Source organism: Ovis canadensis, chromosome Y (genome assembly GCF_042477335.2).
Source record: "Ovis canadensis isolate MfBH-ARS-UI-01 breed Bighorn chromosome Y, ARS-UI_OviCan_v2, whole genome shotgun sequence".
In the NCBI taxonomy this organism is placed as follows: Eukaryota; Metazoa; Chordata; class Mammalia; order Artiodactyla; family Bovidae; genus Ovis; species Ovis canadensis.
Genome location: NC_091271.1, coordinates 13,337,683 through 13,359,936, shown reverse-complemented (window position 1 = coordinate 13,359,936; position 22,254 = coordinate 13,337,683). Strand labels below are relative to the sequence as shown.

General features: G+C 46.3%; 2 pseudogenes; one reads left to right on the top strand and one right to left on the bottom strand.

Annotated features, from left to right (window-relative positions):
• Nucleotides 1-1,687: 1,687 nt before the first annotated feature.
• Nucleotides 1,688-3,870, top strand: LOC138431321 (zinc finger protein 280B-like; annotated as a pseudogene).
• Nucleotides 3,871-21,094: 17,224 nt separating this feature from the next.
• Nucleotides 21,095-21,844, bottom strand: LOC138431320 (testis-specific Y-encoded protein 1-like; annotated as a pseudogene).
• Between the last annotated feature and the right edge of the window lie 410 nt (nt 21,845-22,254).

Genomic DNA, 22,254 nt, shown 5'->3' with positions numbered 1-22,254 from the left:
AAATGAGTTTCCATTAACTTGTATACTCAGTAATTTGTGCATCTCTTAGATATTGTCCTCAAGATGAGATTCCATGCCCCTCCCTAAATGTAGGCTGTGTTTAGTGGCTTTTTTCCAAGAACAGAATATGTCAGTAGGAAGGAGACAACTTTATAGCAGAGGAACTAGCAGTAAGTCATATTGATAGCATGAATCCTTGATGGGAAGTGATGAGAAAGATATTTTGCCTTGGAGGTATAGTTCTAAAATTATATAAACCCCAGGGCAATCAGGAGAAACATACCAAACCCGTATAGAGAGTCATTCTGCAAAATACCTGTCCCTGAAGGACTCCTGAAAACTGTCAAAAGTCATGAAAAACAAGGAAAGTTTAAGAAACTGCTATAGACCAGAGTAAGCTAAGGGAGGTATCTATAGCTTTTTGCTATATATTCTCATGCAGGTCAGTATCCTATATGAGAATATGAAAGTGGGAAAGAACATTTGTGGAAAAACTGGAAAAATTTGAGAAAACCCTGGAACTTAGTTAAGGGTACCCTACTGAAAGATGCTGGCATAACTGTGAAGCATAAAGGATGTCATTTCACATATATACATTTTAGACATTGCAAGTATTTTCTCTATATAACACCCACTTAATCTTGACTTCACTGAGATGGAAATCTGAAGTACGGTATACTTAACTGAATGGAAATCTTCAAATACAAAGGATCAGTAATATTTAGACTGTGTCATCTGACTATGATGCAATAATGAGAAATTGACCAAGAAACATCTTTTAAAATGCCATTCACTTGGAAAATATAAATAACTATATTAATACATAATATATATCTCTATGGAATTTTCATGCAAGGATCCTGGAGCAGATTGCCATTATTTTCTCCAGGGGATCCTCCTGACCCGGGATCGAACCCAGGCCTCTTGTGTCTCCTGCATTGGCTGGAAAGTGATTTACCAGTTGCGTGACCAGAGAACCCATGCAATATATAGTCTTGTCTTTAGAAGGGAATATTAGGATATACTTGGAAGTGAATGATAATGAACATTGTATTCAGCAACAATTGTGGGACATAGTTAAATTTGTACGGAGAAACAATGGAAACAGTAACAGACTTTATTTTCTTGGGGTCCAAAATGATTGTGGATGGTGAATGCAGCCATGAGCTTAAAAGCTATGCGGCCCTTGGAAGAAAAGCTATGACACACCTAGACAGCATATTAAAAAGCAGAGACATTTCTTTGCTGACAAAGTCCACCTAGTCACAGCTATGGTTTTTCTGGCAGTCATGTATGGGTGTGAGAGCTGGACCATAAAGAAGGTGGAGTGCTGAAGAACTGATGCTTTTGAATTGTGGTGTTGGAGATGACTCTTGAGAGTCCCTTGGATAGCAAGATCCAACCAGTTAATCCTAAGGCAATCAACTCTGAATATTCACTGGAAGGACTGATGCTGAATCTGACGATCTAATAGTTTGGCCACCTGATGGGAAAAGCCAACTCATTGGAAACCACCTTGATGCTGGGAAAGACTGAGGGCAGGAGAAGAAGTGGGCGGCAAAGGATGAGATGTTTGGATGGTATCACCAACTCAGTGGACATGAATTTGAGCAAACTCCAGGAGACAGTGAAGGACAGGGAAGCCTGGTGTGCTGCATGCAGTCCATGGCGTTGCAAAGAGTCCAACATGACTGAGGGACTGAACAACAACAACAAATTAAGGTAAATTTATAGCATTAGATACAAGAGAAATGAGAGTTACAAATAGTTATCTCAAAAAGCTGTAAAGATGAGCAACAGAACAAACTTATAGCGATATGAAGGAATGAAATTACTAAAGAATGAAAAATGAATATAACAGAGAAGAAACTAATGTAACAAAATCAAAACTTTATCCTCCCATAGGAGATCTCAACAGTCTACAAGGAGACTTCCAGCAGAACAGGGCATTTGAAAAACACTCTGTAAAGGGCCAAAAAAGAAATATGTTAGGCTTTGTGAATATGATCATTGGCGATTAATTAAGTTTTCAGCCATGGATAATAACCAAAGAAACTGTCAAGTCCCTGTTCCAACTTTAAGGACTCCGAAAATTGAATTTCACACAATTTTCACGTCAGAAAACAAAATTCTTTTAGGTTTTCCTCAGCCATTAAAACTGGAAAGCTCTAAAATTAAAAAAAAAAAAAAAAGGGAAGAAAGGAGGAGGAGGAGAAGAAGGGGGAGGAGGAGGAGGGGGAGGAGGAGGAGGAGAAGGAGGGGGAGAAAAAGTAAAGCTTATTCTTAGCTCACAATAGACAGTGCAAAAAAAGGGGCAGGCTGCCCTGCCTTGATTGAAATGTAATTCCAGGAGGAGGGGCGTCAAGATCCACTGTACGGTGAAGTTCCTTAAGCAAAGAACTTGCTTAAAGGAAGTCACCCCTGAGGGCTGTGAGTGCTGGACACCATCACTGGAGTCTCCTGGTAGACTCGGAGGCCGTTCTCAGCCCTGTGCCCTGGCGACTGTGCCATCTGTTTTTTCTTTCTTCCCGATGGTGAGCTGAGCAAATCTCGACCCAAGACCCTTGAGATTCAGATTCAGCCTGACCACGCCCACAGTGGGTGCTTTTACGGGGTGGGGGGTTGTGGGGGTGGGGGGAAGGCATCCCCAGTGCATGCGCCCAACTCGGCCTCGCGGCCAATCAGATTGCAGGCGCCGACACCTGGCAGCCAATCATCGGAGGCAGCCCGCACGCCTGTAGGGGTAGCTGAGGCGGTGCCCCAGACCTGAGGAGGCCACATCCCCTCAGGCTCGCCTCTTCAGGCTTAATCCGGGAACTGCTTAGGGCAGGTGAGCTGCAGGCAGTTCTGTCTCTTCCGTCAACGGGGACCGGTAAGGACTGGAGCGTGGTTCAGCCAAAGCAGTGCCTGACGGCTAAAGGGAGGGTTTTTCGGGTCCTGTTATTATTGAACCTTTGTCTCAAGCTGATTATAAAAATATTTCACCACAAATAGTGCCTAATAGCTTTCCAAAGGAGTTATGTTCTTCTTTGATTACCTTCACAAGTTCATTGCAGCATCCAGTAGAAACAGCAGTTTCTGCAGGAGATATGACTAAAAGTCCTCATGTATCAAAGCGACTTTCCCTTGTGAAACAAATCGCAGAAATCCCAGAAGGCCTAAACTCAGTGATGGCATTGTAGGGGAACATTCTTTAGGTTTTTCCCCGTCAGGTTTTTTTCATACAGTGACCACTCAGCAAAGCACACCAGACTGTGTCCATACCTCACTAAGCCATGTTCAGAATGGAGAACCTTGTCCAACACCTTTTCCAAAGGACAATGTTCATTGCAAGCCTGTAAGACCTTTAGGAGAAGATGGACTGACAAAAACTGATTTTCCAAGTTTAGCAAGTCCAAACAAGACCGTTGATCCCACAGAAGGAAATCTGTTTGTGTTACTTCGTGACTTCTACTATGGAGAGCATAGAGGAGTTGGGCAGCCAGAACCGAAGACCCACACAGCGTTTAAATGCCTCAGCTGCTTGAAAGTTCTAAAAAATGTCAAGCTTATGAATCACATGGAGCACCATTTGGAACTTGAGAGGCAGAGAGGTGACAGCTGGAAAAACCACACCACCTACCAGCATTGCCTTCGCCAGTTTTCTACTCCCTTCCAGCTGCAGTGTCACATTGAAAGTGTCCACACTCCCCAGGAGCCCTCCGCAGTCTGTCACATCTGTGAGTTGTCCTTTGAGACAGATCAGGTTCTCTTAGAGCACATGAAAGACAATCATAAGCCTGGTGAAATGCCCTATGTATGCCAGGTTTGCAGTTACAGATCATCATTTTTTGCAGATGTGGATGCACATTTCAGAGCATACCATGGTAACACTAAGAATTTACTTTGCCCGTTTTGTCTCAAAATTTTTAAAACTGCAGCACCCTACAGACTTCATTATAGAGGGCACTGGAAAAGAGTTTTCACCAGTGTTCCAAATGTCAGCTACAGTTTTTAACTTTCAAAGAGAAAAGGGAGCACAAGACCCAATATCATCAAATGTTTAAGAAGCCTAAGCAGCTAGAAGGATTACCTCCTGAAACAAAAATTGTTATTCAGGTATCACTGGAACCCCTTCAACCAGGATTGGTGGAAGTAGCATCCATTACTGTGAACACATCTGATTCTGAATCATCACCCCCCAAATCTAAAAGTAGGAGGTCAAAAAAAGAAAAGAAAAATTAATTCTACTTTCAGTACGTCTGAAGCAAGTATTTCAGTCAAAGTTAAAAACTCCATTAAAAACAACAAAAAAAATCAAATTATAACATTATTCAATAATATCAAATATAGAGAAACCAATGGGTAATTTATGTGTTTTTGTTTTAAATAGAGGAAGTACAGTTTTGTTTGATCTGCATATTGAGATGTTATTTAAAAATCTATTATCTGTTTTTCATATAATTGTCTTAACGTAAAAAGGATGTGTGCATGTGTGTGTGAGAGAGAGAGAATGAGAGAATTGGAGAAAGGAAAAGTAAGAACCTATTTTGGTATTTCATGTTACTTGTAAGTTCGAAAGCTCTACTATAATCTGTAGAGTGTTTTAGCAACGTAATTTTCAACTGTTTTCATGCCTTGAAGATCTCAGTATCAACTATATAGCCAGATTTGAATGTCACTCTCTGAAGTGCCTCTTGTGCTGATCTAAGATAACCTGGCTCTGAAAGCGTGCAGTGGAGAAGTTGATGGAGAAGCTGTGATGTGAGTTTGCACCAGACATGGGATTTAATCAGTGAAGAGCTGTGGCTTCTTGCCCCAGCAGAGGAAGAGGCATACATTCACTCCAGGCATAGAGCCAAGGTAGAAGGAACCCTGTCTCAGAGTGTTTTTACCTAGCCCAGGGACATCTCAAGGAAGCCAACCGTTAAAATGCCTGTGTTTGGTGAGAGACCCTTGCAAGCATCAGGCAGGCCCTGTGTATCATTGACTGCAGTTGGAGAAGCAGAGATAGTTAATAGAATGAGATGTGGTGTCTGTGGACCTCCTGTTTAGTGATCAAAAGGGGAATTTGATTCATTCCATCCCCTTTCCTATAGTCACAATGAGGTAGCCATATCTGTGTCACACACAGTAGTAAAGCAAGTTAAAATTCCCAAAGGAAAAAGAGCCTTGACATCCACTTTGATTTGTGCTGAACCCATAGTTTTAACTGAAAAGTATCAAACACAGGAAATCTGTTCAGTTTTTGAATGGGGGTAAATTGAGTTCTCTTACCCTTAAGCTACAATGGAGTTGTCCACGAATAGTAAATATAGTGGATACAAATAGTCCAGGGTGATTAAACCCTTTTTAGAACTTTTCCTTACCTTTTCCAGTTACATGTGTCTTACCCTAGTTGAACGTGTGAAGATTTCAGTTTTGTATTTTATCTTGCCTTGGACACAAATGTAGTTCAGTTAACAGCTAATTCTTTGGGTGTGTAATTTCCCATTGTATCAAACTAATTGAGTTTCAGTCTTTCTTGACACAGTCTGAGTGCAAGAATTGTCTCATGTATTTCAGTAATTATCAGGTCATAGAGTTATCCTTCCTCTAATCTATCCAACCATCTAATCTGTGATTATACTTGTGGAAACCTTTTTTCTTGTGGTCTCCAAGGGCTCTTTCACAGACCTGTGGGGTACCCTCTAAGTATTGGTTCCTGAACATCAGCACACTTGGCTGCCTCCATAGGTTCTTGGAGTTGAGTCTCCTCCTGGAGTTGAATGTCACCCTTTCTCCACTTCTGGCACAGATACCTAGCAATCTCTGTGCACCATTCAAGGAAGTTGGCATCCTGTCTGTAGACCTGTGCCAGGAGCAATCTCTCCGTTTCCTCTTCCTTTCTCCTCCTCTTTGTCTCTCCCCACTCTCCCCTCTCCTCAATTTATTTAAGTCCTCTAAGCTTTCACAAAATGCTGGAAAGTGATAATCACCAAGGGGTTAGCATCCCTCTCAGAACTGAAGAGGAAGGACTACAGATGATTAATCTGTAGTGAATCTATTGTCTCCATTTTAGGTAATTTCCTGAGTGTAAATTCAAATTCAAATAAATTGCATTTATTTACTCAAAGCTTTATTGATTTATTTGCCCTGTGAATATTTTACTAGGCCTTTCCAGTTAGTTTACTTGGGCCAAAGCACTTTGCTAAGTGTCAGCTGAAACCACTTTTAGTTGTATCAAGAGTGTGTGTGTGTGTGTTCTGGTCTCAGGTGAAAACTCTCTGTATCAATAAGTATGCAGACTATTGCATTCTTATCTCCTTTCTTCGATTTCTATAGTAAAAATACGAAATGTTTTAGTTATGTGTTTTTATTGTTGCCTAGTATTATCAACACTGTTGCTGTTAGTTGCTGTGAAGTATGCTCCTAAGGACTACAAGTTGTATTTATTGCCAAATTAAAAGGTTCCTGCAATAGGTCCCTGACTGCTCCTCTCTTCCATTCTCGGTCCTTCTACTCTACTATTTTCCCCACTAATGTACTCTTTTTGACAACACTGGCCTTGGTTTCCCCCCATCAAATTCCATTTCTTCCCGATCCCAAGACTGCAAGTGCTGTTCTTCTGGAAATGCTCTTCCCGCAGGCCTGCATGGCTTGCTACCTCCCTTGTTTGAGCTTCACCAATGCTGTTCAAATAACACAATCAAATCTCCAACCCCCTCTGTTTCCTCCTCCTCCTTAAAGGCACTTGAAGTCTCTATCCTCTTCTTCCCTCTCCAGCCTAAATTTCCTAAATTTTCACAAAGAAAAAAAAGAAAGAAAAAAGAAAAAGGAAGAGATAATAACATCAGGGCTTTGCTTCTTAGAATTAACTTGAGTCAGTTTCCGTGCCTGCAAATCAAAGATAGTTAATAGTGAGTTGAGTTCTTTCAGGAGCTTCCTCTGTTTTTCTATTGATACCTCTATATTTTGTTCACACAATGACACTTTGTTTTCTTTACAAATATATTGAAGATTTGTCAAGATTACTATTTTGTTACTGCCCTTTGTGAATTTCCTTGTCTGCTTTGCTTGTTCTTTCAGGTAAAATTTATTATTTTATTAATGTTGCCAAAACTTTATAAGTAAAATTAGTATTTATTTCTGCTGTCTTTTTACAAATAACATGGCATATTTTTATTTTTTTAAATAATCGTATTGTGTTGGCCAGTTCTAAACTTCTAAACAGTGATGTGTAAATGGGCTTTCTTGTTCTGAGTACCATCAAAAGCAATGAGTATCTAGCTTAATAAATTTCCGTTTCTGCTTTTAAATCTTGAAGAGAATTGTTTTATTGGATAGTTTACAACATTTGTTGAGACATTTACTATTCCTTCCTTCTCCTTTCCTTTCTTTTTCTTGCTATCTTCCCTTGTCTCTCTTCCTCTTTCTTTCCTTCCCTTTCTTTCCCCAGGTTGTTGCTTGACTGGACCTTTCTGAAACAAAAGTAATTCCACTCAGAGTTGAATGTTATCCTCTCAGAATCCCATTTCGTTCCTCATTTCTAGTATTGGAATTAACCTCCCTGTCCCCTTATTAGATTTGCCACAGTTGTATCAATGTTTCTGATTTTCTTTTTCCAAGAAGCAGCTCTTGTCTTATTATCCCAACAAGCTTTATTTTTGTGTTTTTTTCTATTTTTGTTTCAATTCATATATACTTTCTGCATTCTTTAGGATTTTTTTTTCTTTATAACTCTGTATTTTAGAAGCTTTCTTTACAATTTTTTCCAGTAAATAGATTTACAGTGTTGAATTTCAGATGTATATCAGAGTGATTTAGTTATGCAGATACGCATCTATTCTTTTGTAGGTTCTTTTCCATGATAGGTTATTACATGATACTGAGGATTTCTTTTCTTTTGTTTTTCCATAGACGGTTTAGGGGTTGACCTATCTTTATTTAGCAATTTTGTCTGAATCCCAAATATTTTTATGTATACATGTTTTTTAATTAAAATTTCATTGTCTAAGATTTTTGGCAAGTTGATTCCAAAGAGTTCACTATTTTCAGGCTGAATGTTTTCATTTATTGTTTACTGAGAATTAAGTTTTCCTTGGAGCTCTGAGGGTATGTGTGTATATAGACTGACATGTCTATATATGCATCCTTTTCAGATTACTACATGTTTTAAGATATGTAAATGTATTTTCAAAGATATTTTCTGTTTGTATGGTAAAAATATGAAATGCTTTAATTCTAGAAATTTGTTTCCCCAAATGAATATATTATAAAGAATAAAGATATAAAACTATATTCCTTTGAGAATAATCCTTACTAACAGAACTTGGAACTATATTCCTTTGATAATAATGCTTACTAACATAACTTGGGAATGTTAAAAAATTATTCATAACACTTACGAAAGGTGGTAAGAAAAACTTTCTTCAAGGTAAGAGTACTACAGTGGGGATTTATGGGAGAGAGATTGAGCTTATGTGTGACTCCAGGAGGGGGATTTATAGCTAAGGAACAGGGTGGGTCCATGGGATTGCAAACAGAGATGGGAGACTGAAAAGCAATGGACAACAATAACAGAATGGGTGTCAGTGGATGGAAACTTATTAAGAGGACTATAAGGGTGAGGGTGGATTCTGGCTCAACTGAGAGGATCATTGCTGAGGCTAGGCAAGGCTGATAAGATATTCAGGTGAGTGAAATGATATTTGATCTGATACTGAGGGTGGTCAAATCAAGGGTGGGCTATGTTTTCTAAACTGAAGTAGCAGATTCTGGATTAGATTGGACTAGTTGGACAGGCAGCCCTGAATAAAGACATTGCCCAAAGTTGGCAGTGCATTAATGAACTAGTGCTGCATAACCAATTAGCCAAAACTAGCAGCTTAAAACAATATTATTCCATACTGCTGCTGAAAGTTGGGAATCCAGGAGTAATTCAACTGAGTGTTGTGGCTCAGTGCCTCATGAGATTGCCATCCTCTGAAGCCTTGACATGCGCTGGTGGATTTCCTTCCAAGATGGCTTACTCACATAGCTGTTGAAACCAGTTTGCTTGCTGGCTGTTGGGAGAAAGCCTTGGTTCTTTCACATGGCCCTCTCTAAAGGGCTACCTGAGTGTTCTCGAGATATGACTAAGCTGGCTTCTAGAGTGAGTGTTTCAAGAGGATGAGCAAGGAGGCTGCAGTGCTTTTTATGACCTAGTCTCAGATGCTTGATTGTTCATTTCTACAATATTCTAACATGAGAAGTGAGCCACTAAATCCACCACACATGTGAAGGGGAGAAGGAAGGAACCGTGGACATAATTTAAAACCACGTGGTACACACATGGCCAGAAATTGTTTACATGCGTGTATGTCCAAAATGCCTTTTCCTGGCAATGCTTTTAAACAATTTATCTGTTATAGCATTAACTTGAAGTTCAGAACCTTGTCATCTAAGTCAGGTCCAGCTATGGATCAGGGTCCACGTGTACAGTATCTCAAGTGTTCTGGTGCTCAGTTGTGTCGTATTCTTTGCAACCCCGTGGACTGCAGCACTGCAGGCTTCCCTGTCCATTCCCTGTCCATCAACTCCAGGAGCTTGCTCAAACTCAAGTCCATTGAGTCGACGGTGCTATCCAACAATCCCATCCTCTGCTGTCCCCTTCTACCTTCATTTTTTTCTGCATCATGGTCTTTTCCAATGAGACAGTTATTCGCATCACATAGCCCAAGTATTGGAGCTTCAGCTTCAGCATCAGTCCTTCGAATGAATATGCAGGAGAGATTTACTTTAGGATTGACTGGTTTGATCTCCTTGCAGTCCAAGAGCCTCTCAAGTCTCCAACACATCAGTTCAAATTACACAAGTGTAGTTCCTCTAGACCTGAGGATGTGTGAACAAAAGAGATGAGTTAATCTGCTCCCTATCACAGCCAACATACAGTGGTGGTTCAGGCATAGATAACCTTCATAGACACTCCTGTTCCAGAAAGGGGAGGGGAGATGGGAGTCAATAGTAGCAGTTCTGAAATCCCATGGGTTCTTGCGGGCAGTCCTTTGATTAGTATTTAAGGCCTGGAAACTTCCTAGGCTTCAGTCTCTGATTTTTTTCATTCTACCCCCTGACATGATGCCATTGCAAAGATATATGGTTACATGAAACAGTCTCCCAAGCCTGCTTCCTGCTTGTAGAAGGTAGAAGTCCAGAGCTCCTATTTTGTACTATTGCTGGTCCTTTCAGTCCGAGCTGAACTTAAATATGTTATCTTAAAACCTTGGTGTGTCTCCTGATACTCTTACTGGTGTTCATGGCAAAGCACTCCACTCCAAAGCCACAATCACACGTCTTCATAATAAGGCTTACTCTGTCTTGGTTTTCTGCTGAGATAGCTGAGGGATAACACCCTGAACCTTGGTAGAAGTCTTATTGTGTGACTGAAAGGATCTCTGAGTGACACCCCTAAACTCTTTGGAGGGTATTGGCCTGACTAAATAATGCCATGAGGCATCCCCTTCCAGCTTTCGGAGGCTTAATAAAGAATTTTGCAGTCACACTCATCTTTAGAACACCTTTGTTTATAAAAAATAATATGAAGAAGAACTGGCCTATCCGTGGTGTAAAATGTCATATTTAGACCACCTAATCTCAATGCCCTGGATATGATCTTGCTTGAGGACATTAATTTTAACATCTTCTGTCATCTTAAAAGACTGGAAAATTCCCAAATCAGCTAATTTTGTCTCCTGTTTTAATAATCTTTATCTTAAACATTAAAAAAAAAAATTCCCTTCATGTTTTACTACAACCAGCAAGAAGAAACCAGGAAGCACTTTTGGCTGTTTGGATGGAAATCCTCTTAGATAACTCAATTAATTAAGTACAGTTTGTCCTCCCAGCTCATTAGGTACATTTTCTACTTTTAATAAACTGCAGGTGTAGTGGACTTTCGTCTTCACACTCCCCAGGCTCTTTCCTCCTGCCTCTCCTTTCTGCCAAGCATCCTAGGTGCACAACTGTGATTCCACTTGGAACGTGTTTGCTCAGTGAGAAAACGGGGAGCGATTCCCTGGCTTCAGTGCTTCTGCTGGCCAGAGACAATGTACCATTCCCTAAGAACTTCATGTTTTCGCTGTCCAACTTCATCACCTGGCTAGGTCAGTTGCAATAGCTCATACTCACAAGCGAACTGGCAGGGATTTCTAAACGCGAATGTGCCAAAACATACATGTGTACACAGTAACATCACTGAGAGGAAACCTGTCCATATGCAGAAGTACAAGCTTTCTTTTCCAGGAACATGAATTTTGGTAAGCACTCAAATTTCTACATGCACATGTGCACAAACATGCATGTGTACTCAGTAACATCGCTGAGAGGAAAGCAGTCCATATGCAGAAGTACAAGCTTTCTTTCCCAGGATGAATTTTGGTAGGCACTCAAGTTTCTACATGCACATGTGCACAAACATGCGCATGTACACAGTAACATCCCTGAGAGGAAACTTGTCCATATGCAGAAGTACAAGCTTTCTTTTCCCGAAACATGAATTTTGGTAAGAACTCAAATTTCTACAGGCACATGTGCACAAACATGCAAGTGTACACAGTAACATCGCTGAGAGGAAACTTGTCCATATGCAGAAGTACAAGCTTTCTTTTTCAGGAACATGAGTTTTGGTAAGCCCCCACAATTCTTTGTCCTTGTTTTTTCACTTGCTTATCTATCATGTCATGTTACACTTCTAACTCTGTGCCTTTTCCTCAAAGGTTACAAAATCTTGGCATTTGCTATTGACAGGGTCTGGCCTGAAGAGCAGCAGGCAGGGTTGGAAGTTCTTGCCATGAACAGCTGTATAACATGTGCTTGCCTTCTGCATTCTCCCATCACCTTGGACAGCTTCACAGTACCAGTCACGTTGGCCTGATCCATTGCCTGTGCATTCCTTCAGGGGACCAGAAAACAAGGACCTCTGAGCTCAGCTGACTTGAAGAACTGCTTTCTCGGTGTGCATCTATCTAGGTCATTCCTTGTCAATGCTGTGCCCCTCTTGCTAGCCTACCACCCCTTACAGCCCACAACATTCTGAATGAGGCCCCCTGTTCTTCCTATCTGTGTAGCTTTCTGTGTGTACCATTTCCTGTGCCCCCATGTGCCATCTCCATGTAGCAGGAAAAGGCCAGAAACGCCTGAGCCTCCAAAAGCACCCAGAAACTGTGATAGGCCTGGGTCTGATCCAAGGTTGTGAAGAAGGTACACATGGATACAGGGTCTCTTCCGATACAAAGAATGGAACTGGAGGCCATAAAAGTAAGGTGGCATCCCTACACGTCTTCCTTTCTGTTTAACACTACCCATGCACATAGAGTCCCCCAACAGATGATGCCCTGGGAAACCTGCAGTTTCTGGGCCCAGAGCTAATGCCTCCATTGGATAGAAAGCAGCTTTACTATCTCAAATGAACCAAGAGGGCTTGAACGACCCATGCCTCAGTGATTTGCTAAATGCCAAGGCTCTCTTTCAGTTGCTCTCATTAAGCCCAGGTAGGACTCCCTACAGGCACACATCCCTGCTTCCCTACACAGCACCCATGCCAAGGAAGCCAGTGCCCAGTTGGGCCCAGGGATATCCAAGACGGTCACCTGGAAGGCAACATCCCTCTGAGTGTCACCTGGGTGCAGATCCCCTACAACACAATCAGAGATTCTGCTCGAGCAAGACTACCAGAATCCTCCTTCAGGTGCAGATGTGCACCTTTGCCCTTAAGGCCCCCAAAGCCAGGGGCAAGACCCCAAAGAAAAGAAAGAATTCATGTCAGAACTTTCAGCACGGACCATGGGGTATCTTTGCCAGGAACACTATTGCCTAGAGTCTGGACCCTGAAAACCAGCAGGCCCTGAACTGCCCCAGGGGCTTCTCTGTCTCCCACTCCCCTGAGGTCCCTTGGGACATGCAGTTTGCCCACCGCCCTTGTCTTTTCTCTGTTCCCTCCCTCACAGGCATATCCTGGCAGAAGATCACACAGGTAAACCCACTTGTGCTTTCCTCGCCTTTTGGCACTGCCAGGGAGGCAGGCTGGAAGTGCCTGGAGGCATGCCACGCTTACAGACCATATCTCTCCTAGGATGCCTGTGGTTTTGCAGATACAGCATACTTTAGCACGTCTCATGTTTTGTGTCATATCATGCCAGTGTGTGCCACCCTCAGGGAGGTCATGTGCTGGCTGCAGAGCTGATCTGGGGCAGCGCTGGTCCAGGACCTTCCCAGCTGTCCTATTCACATGTGTGTGGAACAAGTCTCCAGTGCAGCAGGCAATCTATGACTCTTTCTCCTCAAGCTCTCTGCCCATCTTGGCAGGACCTTAGCCTCACCATCCCGGATCTTGCCATAGCCACGTCCACCATTTCCACAGGCCAGCACACAGCCCCACACACTGAGGGCTCCACAGGCAGTGGTTTCAAAGCCCCACCCCACACGATTTGCTCTGTGTGAACCCTTAGACCATGAACCCCCTCTTCCTGGTCCAAACACACACAACAACACGGTAGGACTGATGAGTGTGTTTTGTATCTGGTCTAACTGCAGATATCTGGAGCCACAGTCTGGAGTTATCATTGGCCATCCTTTCCTCGTTCCCATCCTGGGCAGGGTCAATGCAGAGATACGGCGACAAACCACCTTCACCTTGGTCGCCTCATGACTCCTCTTCTGGTTGCTCAGCACCTCCTCTCCTGGCACCTTCATCTCTGCCTCTGCCCTTGGCCAGACACACACACACACATACACGCATACACATACACACAATCACAGCCAGCATAAATAAGCACACGTGTGTATACACACACATGCTCAGCACGGGGACACAGATGCAAACAACGAGCATAGGTGTTTCAGGAGGTGAAGACGACCGAGGCCAGCAATGTCAGAGATGGCGACAGTAGGCACCATGTCCTGCCCTTGGGGCTCCCTGTTCACTTTCTCCACGAACTCTTCCATATGTTCCCAAGGCAGCCTGAAGCTCCTTCCAGCGCAGCATGTTTGGTGGTTGTGAGACACTGAGTGGTGAATGTGGAAATTCACAGTGTTAGGTAAAAGACAACCAGGTACACCAAAAAATGTTTAACAGGCTTTAACGGCAAAGCGTTCCCGGGCAGGGTTCCCAGACCCGAGCGGGGCAGGTCAAGGAAATCCGGGCGACCGGACCGCATTGGAAATTTGTTTATATATGCACATTGCGAGGGATGGCTGGGCTAGGGGATGGAGGTTTGGATAGGCTGCTGGTTCGTGGTGTCGCGAACTGATAGGTTTCTCTATGCGGCTGGGGTGGGGCGGCTTTAGCTGGCATAGTGTGCTGTCATTGGTCCCTGGCATCTGGGAGGATCCTCCATTAGGGACTTTCTCGCCGGTGGGAGGGAGAGGAGGGGCGGCCCATCATGGCCCCTGGAGTCCGACCTTAAACACAGAAGATCCCAAAGTCAGCACACAGGTGCACTGGGAACCTGGAGAGGACACCTTTTCAATGATAGGCGTTCCCTGGGTAAGGGGCAGGAGTGAAGTGCCCAGGCAATCTCAAACTCAGTGAGCAGCAGGAGGCCAGGGGATGAAAGGGCCCACAAAGGATGATTCTGACAAAGATACTTAATACACACTGCCTCTAGTAGTATCACCTGGACTCTGGTGCTGCCACCACAGCTGATTTGATGGAGACTTGCTTCACTCACGGACACACCAAGTCCCCAAATAGACAGTCTCAGGAGGGCACCTGCTACATGCACAACCCAAATTCAGGCTCTTGCATGAGTCTGAGCATCCCATTTGGGAAAAGACAGTGTCCCTGTAGTATCACACGAGTGTCCCTTCAGGGCCCGCGTTCAGACCCCATCTCCACACATGTTTCTGTCAGTTACTCTCATGGAAGAACCTTCCTGCCCAGGGTACTACTTCAGGGGATCACCCCAAACATCTTCGCTGACAATCTGCTGGCAATATGAGCAAGGTGAACCAGCAGCCAAGAATCCCAAAATGAATTGCTGTGTTCAGGCCCAAAGCAACCACACCTCAGCAACCCTGTTCGATTCTGAGCAGTTGTGACCTGACAACCAGCCGAGAAAGTTAAGGCTCCTGCTGTCCACACTGCGGCTGGATGCTACCCGTTCAAAGTCACAGAACCAGTGGACAGGAGTGGAACAACGTGCCCTGTACCCTACAGAGAGACAGGGGAGATGGGTGTGGATCCCCCAGGTGGACAATCCACAACCTTGCACACCCACACTCATCACCACAGCAACCACGTTTTACAAGTGATGTCAAGGTAATTCTACTTAGTGGTCACTGTGTTCAAGAAGTAGGGGAGTCCTGAAAGGAAAATATCAACTTGCAGTGGGACGATGGATGGCTCCACAACAGCACCTGTCAGGATAGGAAGGAGGGAAAAAGTTCCTGCTCCTCCTCCTCTTCCTGAGCAGTAGACTTCAAAGAGAAGCAGAAAGGATACAGCTATGGCCCAGGAGCAAGGGATGCCCCAGATGGTGGCTCTCCTCCAAGCCAAGTCAGGCTTCCTCCTCTGCTGGTTCTTGCACATGAACTGGAAGTAGGCCCTGCAGTTTTTCTTATGCTCAGAGCTCAGTTCCACCAGCAGGGCAGCCAGTGCCTGCAGCGCATCTTGCCCTGGAAGCTCAGTAGTGCTCCCGGGCCTTTCCTGGCCCTGCTCCCCCACCGTCTTTTCAGCTCCTGGGAGAACCCGTATTGCTGCTCCTCGTCTGCCACAACCTCCACCTCCTCAATGACTTCTTCCACAAGCAGCTGGAACAACCACCTAATCACCACCACGTCTCTGTCCACCAGGGGTTCACCATCGACCACCGCCTCCACCCTGCATAGGGTGGCTCCTTTGCCTGGCATGACAACTAGTGGCTGCAAGGTCCCAGCCTCACAAAGCCTCAGGATGGCAGGCCACCAACCCCAGGGCCCTGAAACCGGGGATCACAACTAGGAAGGTCTGGGGTCCCAGGATGCTCCTGCATTCCTCTGACGGCCTTTCACATTCCTCTTGGCTCTGGTCGTGACCCCAGGCTGGGGCAGATGCAAAGGGATGGGACATAATAGCACAACAAGTGGTGTGCAAATGCGGCTCAGGTTTCAGTAATCCAGTGGGACCCACTAGCTCTTTGGGAGCGGGGAGTAAGGAGGATGGTAGGGAAGCGGGGGCTGGTGTTTTTCCAGTGGCCTGAGGCTGAAGAAAGGGGTGGCAGACAGTGCTGGACATGGTGAAGGGGCCCTGGGGAAATCAGCCGAATAGGCGGATCCCTAGGTGGATCCCTAGGCTGTGAGCCATGCACAGGCTGCTGGCTCAAATCTATCCAATGGCCGAGAGCATGGTGGGCGGCACCCTTATGGACATGCCCCTCAAACATAGGGCATCTTCCACGGTTCCTGTTTGATGGCACACCATATACTGCTCCAGAGAGGTAATGGGTTTTGCATCTGCTGATACCCCAGGCACTGTCCTTTACCAGGTTCTGGAAATTCCAACGACAGGTTCCTGCTTTGCAGTCTGAACAGCACACTCCTGTGTCCCTCAGGACCCTCAGTAACTGAGAAATCTCCCTGAGAATCCAAAGGATAAACAGGGGCTCCACGTGGCTGGATACTTTTCTCCATAGGACAGAGAACCTGTTGTTGTCTGGATGCTAGGGGAGAAGGGAAAAACCCCACTATTGGCTACAGTTGATCTCCACGGTTCAGGGACGCCAGAGCCTTAGGGTACAGAGCTGGCTCTGTGTCTCTTCATCTCTGCTTCTGGCATAGCACTGTTTTGGGCAATCCTTCCATGTGTGTACCAAGGGCTCGTGTCTGTTTGTCTCCATCTCTTTAAGTGGTGCTCTTGCTGTCTGCCACTCTCTGGACACCAGTGCTCATACGAGAAGTTTATATGAGAAGGCAAGCCCTGCTCTTCCTTAGTGAGTTGCACCCATGGGAGATCAGACTTTGTCAGTCCACACATTCGGAGAGTGCTTTCTCAAACTTGAAAGTCAACAGTGAGTGGTCACTGCTGAACTGCAGAAGGTGCGGAGCAACCGTCTCTTCCTCGCTGCAGATGTGAATGCTGCAAAGGTCTCAGGTGGCTTAGCCACTCTTTGCACAGATGGAGAAATGGGGCATGCCCTGGGGCCTGAGGGAACTCCCTGAACATTATTTAAATACCTGCCAGGGAGATGGTAAGGACAGCTCCCCATTAAGTTCCATGACCCACTGGTGCCAGAAATATGCACGGCTGCTTATTTACCCTATCGAGGCCTTTTCAAAGCGGTTCTGTTCTCCATGTGAGAACACATTCAAGCCTACCCGGTCACCCAAGCCTGTGGAGCTGGGAGCAGCAAGAGGATCAAGCTAAGCCATCCGTCCTATAGTCCTGATACCCAATATATGTGTTTGGCAAAAAGTACAAAGAGTGATGATTCAAACTGGAAGACAGCAGGTAGCAGGTGCTTATGCTGCAGTTCTGGTCCATCACTGAAACCACACAAAATAGGCAAGGGTTGCTCATGCTCATGGTAAGGTCAGGGAAAGTATGCCTGGCACTTGGGAAGGATGGAAAGGCCCTTGTATCCGGGTGTTCAAGGGGCTGTGGGGTTACCCACCATGGCTTCTGTGTCTGGGATTGCAACCTGTTCTGTGTCTCAGATCTTCTGCACTCTCACTGGTCACCCCCCGGCACTTTCTTCCAGCCTCTCCTTTCTGCCAGGCATCCTTGCTGTACCACTGTGATTCCACTCAGGACTTGCTCACTCAGTGAGTTAACGGGGATCAGTAAGTACCCTGGCTTCAGTGCTTCTGCTAGCTAGAGTCTGCGTAGCTTTCCCTATGGTTTTGTGTTTTTGCTATTCAACTTCCATCACCTGGTTAGGCCAGTTCTGACAGCTCGTACTCATAAACATACTGGCAGATGCATCTGCACACACATGCGTGAACACACTAATGTCCCTGCGAGGAAACTTGCACATATGCAGAAGTACAGGCTTTCTTCTCCAAGAACATGAGTTTTAGTAAGCACCTGACTTTCTTTGTCCTGGCTGTTTTCTTTCACTTGCTCATCAATCATGTCAGGTTGCACTTCTAACTCTGTGACAGATCCAAGAGTGCTTGAACCACCCATGCCTCACTGATTTACTAAATGCCAAGACTCCCTTTCAGTTGCTCTCATTAGGGCCAGGTAGGTCTTCATACAATCAGCTATACCTGCTTGCCCACAGAGCTGAAGTGCCAATGAAGCCTGTCCTTGGTTGGGCCCAAAGACATCTAAGACAGTCACTGGGAAGGCAGCATCCATCTGAGTGTCACCAAGGGCAGATCCGCTAGACAAAATCAGAGAACCTGCTCCAGCAAGACTGCCAGAATCCTCCCTCAGGTGCAGCCTTGCTCCTTTGTCCGTCTAGACCCACACCAGGGGCATGACCCCAGAGGAAAGAAGGAACTCACATCAGGACTTTCAGCACGAGCCATGGGTTGGTTATCTTTGGTAGGACTGCTATTGCCTAGACCCTGACCCTGAAAACCAGCAGGCTTCAAATTGACCCCAGGGGCTTCCCTGTCTCCCACTCTCCAGAGGTGCCTTGGGACATGCAATAAGCCCACCATTCTTGCTTCCTCTCTGTTCCCTCCCTCACAGGCACATCCTGGCATAATGCCACATACGGACACCCACCCCTGCACTATCTTTGTCTGCCTGCACTGCCAGGGAGGCTGGAAGTGCCTGGAGGCATGCCACATTCGCACCCTGTCTCTCCAAGGATGCCTGTGGTTTATCACGGTTTTGTCTCTCCAAGGACAGCCTACCTTAGCTCATCTTGTGTTGTGCATCACATAATGTGAGTGTGTGCCACCCTCATGGAAAGAGTGTGCTGGCTGATGGGCTGTCCCTGGGCAGCACAGGCCCAGGATGTTCCTGGTTCTCCTCACGTGTGTGGAACAAGACTGCAGTGCAGCTGACAATCTGTGCCTCATTCTCCTTTGGGTTTCTGCCTTTCTCTGCAGGACCTTAGCCTCCTCACCATCCCAGTCCTGCCGTAGCCATGTCCACATTTCCACAGAATGGCTCCTGTGCCCACAGACTGAGGGCTCCACAGCCAGTGGTTTCAAAGTCCCAGCCCATCTGATTTGTCCTGGGTGAATCGTCAGACCATGTAACTCCTCTTCCCGGTCCAAACAAACACAATAGCAAGGTAGAAATGGTGAGAGTGTTTTTGTATTTGGTCTTCATCTCTGCGTCTGCTCTAGGCCAGACACACACATACACACACACACACACATGCACACACACACACAAACACATCCGACACAAGCACATGTGTGTATACACACATATGCTCAGCATGGGGACACAAACCCAAACAGGAAACAAAGGTATTTCAGGAGCCTGTGTTCCCTGTTTGTGTTTGTGTCCCCATGCTGAGCATGCGTTTGTATACACACATGTGTTTGTGTCGGCTGTGTGTGTGTGTGTGTGTGTGTGTGTGTGTGTGTGCATGTGTCTGGCCCAAGGAAGATGTAGATATGAAGGCGACAGGAGAGCAGGTGCTGAACAACCATAAGAGGAAGCACGAGGTGTCCCCAGTCGAAGGGTGGTTGGTCGCTGCAATGTCGGAGATGGAGTCAGTAGGCACCATGTCCTGTCCTGTGGCTTCCGGTCCACCTCCTCCCTGAGCTCTTCCATATTTTTCCAAGGTAGTCTGAAGCTTCTTCCAATGCAGCATGTGTGGTGGTGCTGGGCCACTGAGTGGCGGATGTGGAAATCCACAGAAGATCCCAAAGTCAGCACACAGGTGCACTGGGATGCTGGAGAAGACGCCCTTGCAATGATAGGCCTTCCCAGGGTAAGGGGCGGGAGTGTAAGGTGCAGGCAATCTCAAACTCAGTGAGCAACAGGAGGCCAGGGGATGGCAGGACCCATGGAAGGATGATTCTGACAAAGAAACTTAATTCACCCTGTCTCTAGTAGTATCACCTAGGACTCTCACTCTGCAACCACAACTGATTTGAGGGGACTTGCTTCAGTCACAGACACACTGAATCCCCAAGCCCCAGTCTCAGCAGGCCACCTGCTACATGCATGGCCCAAATTCAGCTTTCACAGCCAGCTTGCATGAGACTGAGCATCCCCATTTGGGAAAGGATAGTGTCCCGGATAGTACACACTATCCCTTCATGGCCCATCTCCAGACCCCTTCACCACAGGCATTTCTGTCATGGAAGAATCTTCTCTCCTGGGGTAGTCCTTCAGGGGATCATCCCACTCGTCTTCGCTGATAATCTGCTGGCAACACTTTGCTGCTGAGCAAGGTCAGCCCTGGGCTGACCAGGATCCGAACCTTCACACGAGCACCCAAGTACTCCAACAACAATCATCAACTGTATGCAGGACAAAAACAATACCACCTCAGCAATCCTGTTTGATTCTGGGCAGTTGTGGCCTGACAACCAGTTGAGAAAGTTAAGGCTCCTGGTGTCCAGCCTGCAGCTCGTGCTCCCTGTTGTGCCGGGCCAATGAACTGGAGTGGAACGATGTCCCCTATACCCTGCAGGAAGAGAGGGGAGATGGGTGTGGATCCCATAGGTGGATCTTCCACACAAATGCACACCCACAATCATCATTCCTGGACTCACATTTTACCAGTGATGTCAAGGTAATACTCCTTAATGATCACTCTTTTCAAGAAATAGAGGTGGTCCTGAAAGGAAAGGATCAGCTTGCTGCATGACTGTGGATGGCTCGCACCTATACCTGCTAGGATAGGGAGGAGGGAAAAGGTGCAAGCTTCTAGGATCCTCAGCTTGCCTCCCAGGCAGGCATTAACAGCTTCCATGAAGCCTCTCCAAACTCTCACAGTGTAGGAACATGGATAACATGATCCTCCCACAACACGTAGTGCGAGCCATCCACGGTCATGCAGCAAGCTGAACTTTTCCTTTCAGGACCACCTCTCGTTATTCTAAGGAATCACCTTTACAACAATAACTGTCAGCTAAGGCTGCTCTGGTGTACTGTCTCTGGTCATTTCTGACTTAGAGGCTATTCCTCCTCAGATGGAGGCCTGAAGTAGACACACAAAGTCATGGCTGCGACACTTACAGGTGTGGCCCTGCCCAGACTCTACTCACTGGGCCTTTGGAGCCTGCCAATTGCCCAGTACCACACTTCCTTCAGGGTCCACCAGCACCTAACTTGCGCCCTTGCCTCCACCCCTCCACCAGCTCCTTCCACTGCACCTCCCCCTCCTCCTGAGCAGCAGACCCCAAGGAGTAGCAGAAAGGATACCACTTTGGCCCAGAAGCCAGGGATGCCCTGGATGATGGTACTCTTCTGAGCCAAGTCACGCTTCCTCCTCTCATGGCTCTTGCACATGAACCAAATGTAGGCCCTGCAGGTTTTCTCAGGCTCAGAGCTCAGTCCCACTTGCAGGGTCGCCAGTGCCTACAGCACATCTAGTGCTGGGAGCTCACTCGGGCCTCCAGGCCTTTCCTGGCACTGCTCCTCCACCGTCTTCTCCTCCAGCTCCAGGGAAGACCCCTGTTTCTGTTATTCATCCGGCACAACCTCCGCATCCTCAATGATGTCCTCTGCAACCAAGTCTCCATCTGCCTGGGCCTTGTCGTCCTCTGCTGCCTTCACTCTGAAGAGGGTGGCATCTTTGCCTGGTGTGACCGCTGGTGGCTGCAACTTCCCCGCCAAGCACAGCATCACCAGGACAGGCCACGGGGCCCCATCCCCCTGAGCACCCAGGCTTACAACTAAGAAGGTCCGGGGTCTCAGGATGCTCCGGCATTCCTTTGACCGCCTCTCACACTCCTCTTGGCTCTGGCCATGACCCCAGCCTGGGTCAGATGCTAAGGGACAGGACATAATAGCACCACAGCAAGTGGTGAGCAATGGTGGCTCAGGGTGCAGTAACCCTGTGGGTCCCACTAGCATTTTTGGTGTGGGGAGTGTGGGGCATGGTTCAGAGGCTATGGCTGGTGTGTGTGGGGGGTGGCCTGAGACTATAGAAATGGGTGGTGGCAGCCCACGACAGGGTGAACGGGCCCTGGGACACCAGCCAAACAGGCGGGGCCCTAGGCTGTGAGCCACGCACAGGCAGCTGACTCAAATCTAGACCAACAGCCGAGAGGGTAGTGGACAGCACACGATGGACACACCCCTAGACTGGATGTCATCTTCCGTGGTTCCTGGGATCCAGCACCACTACATGGCCAGATTCTGTTCCATAGAACTAGCAGGTTTTGCATCTGCTGCTACCTCAGGCGTTGTCATTG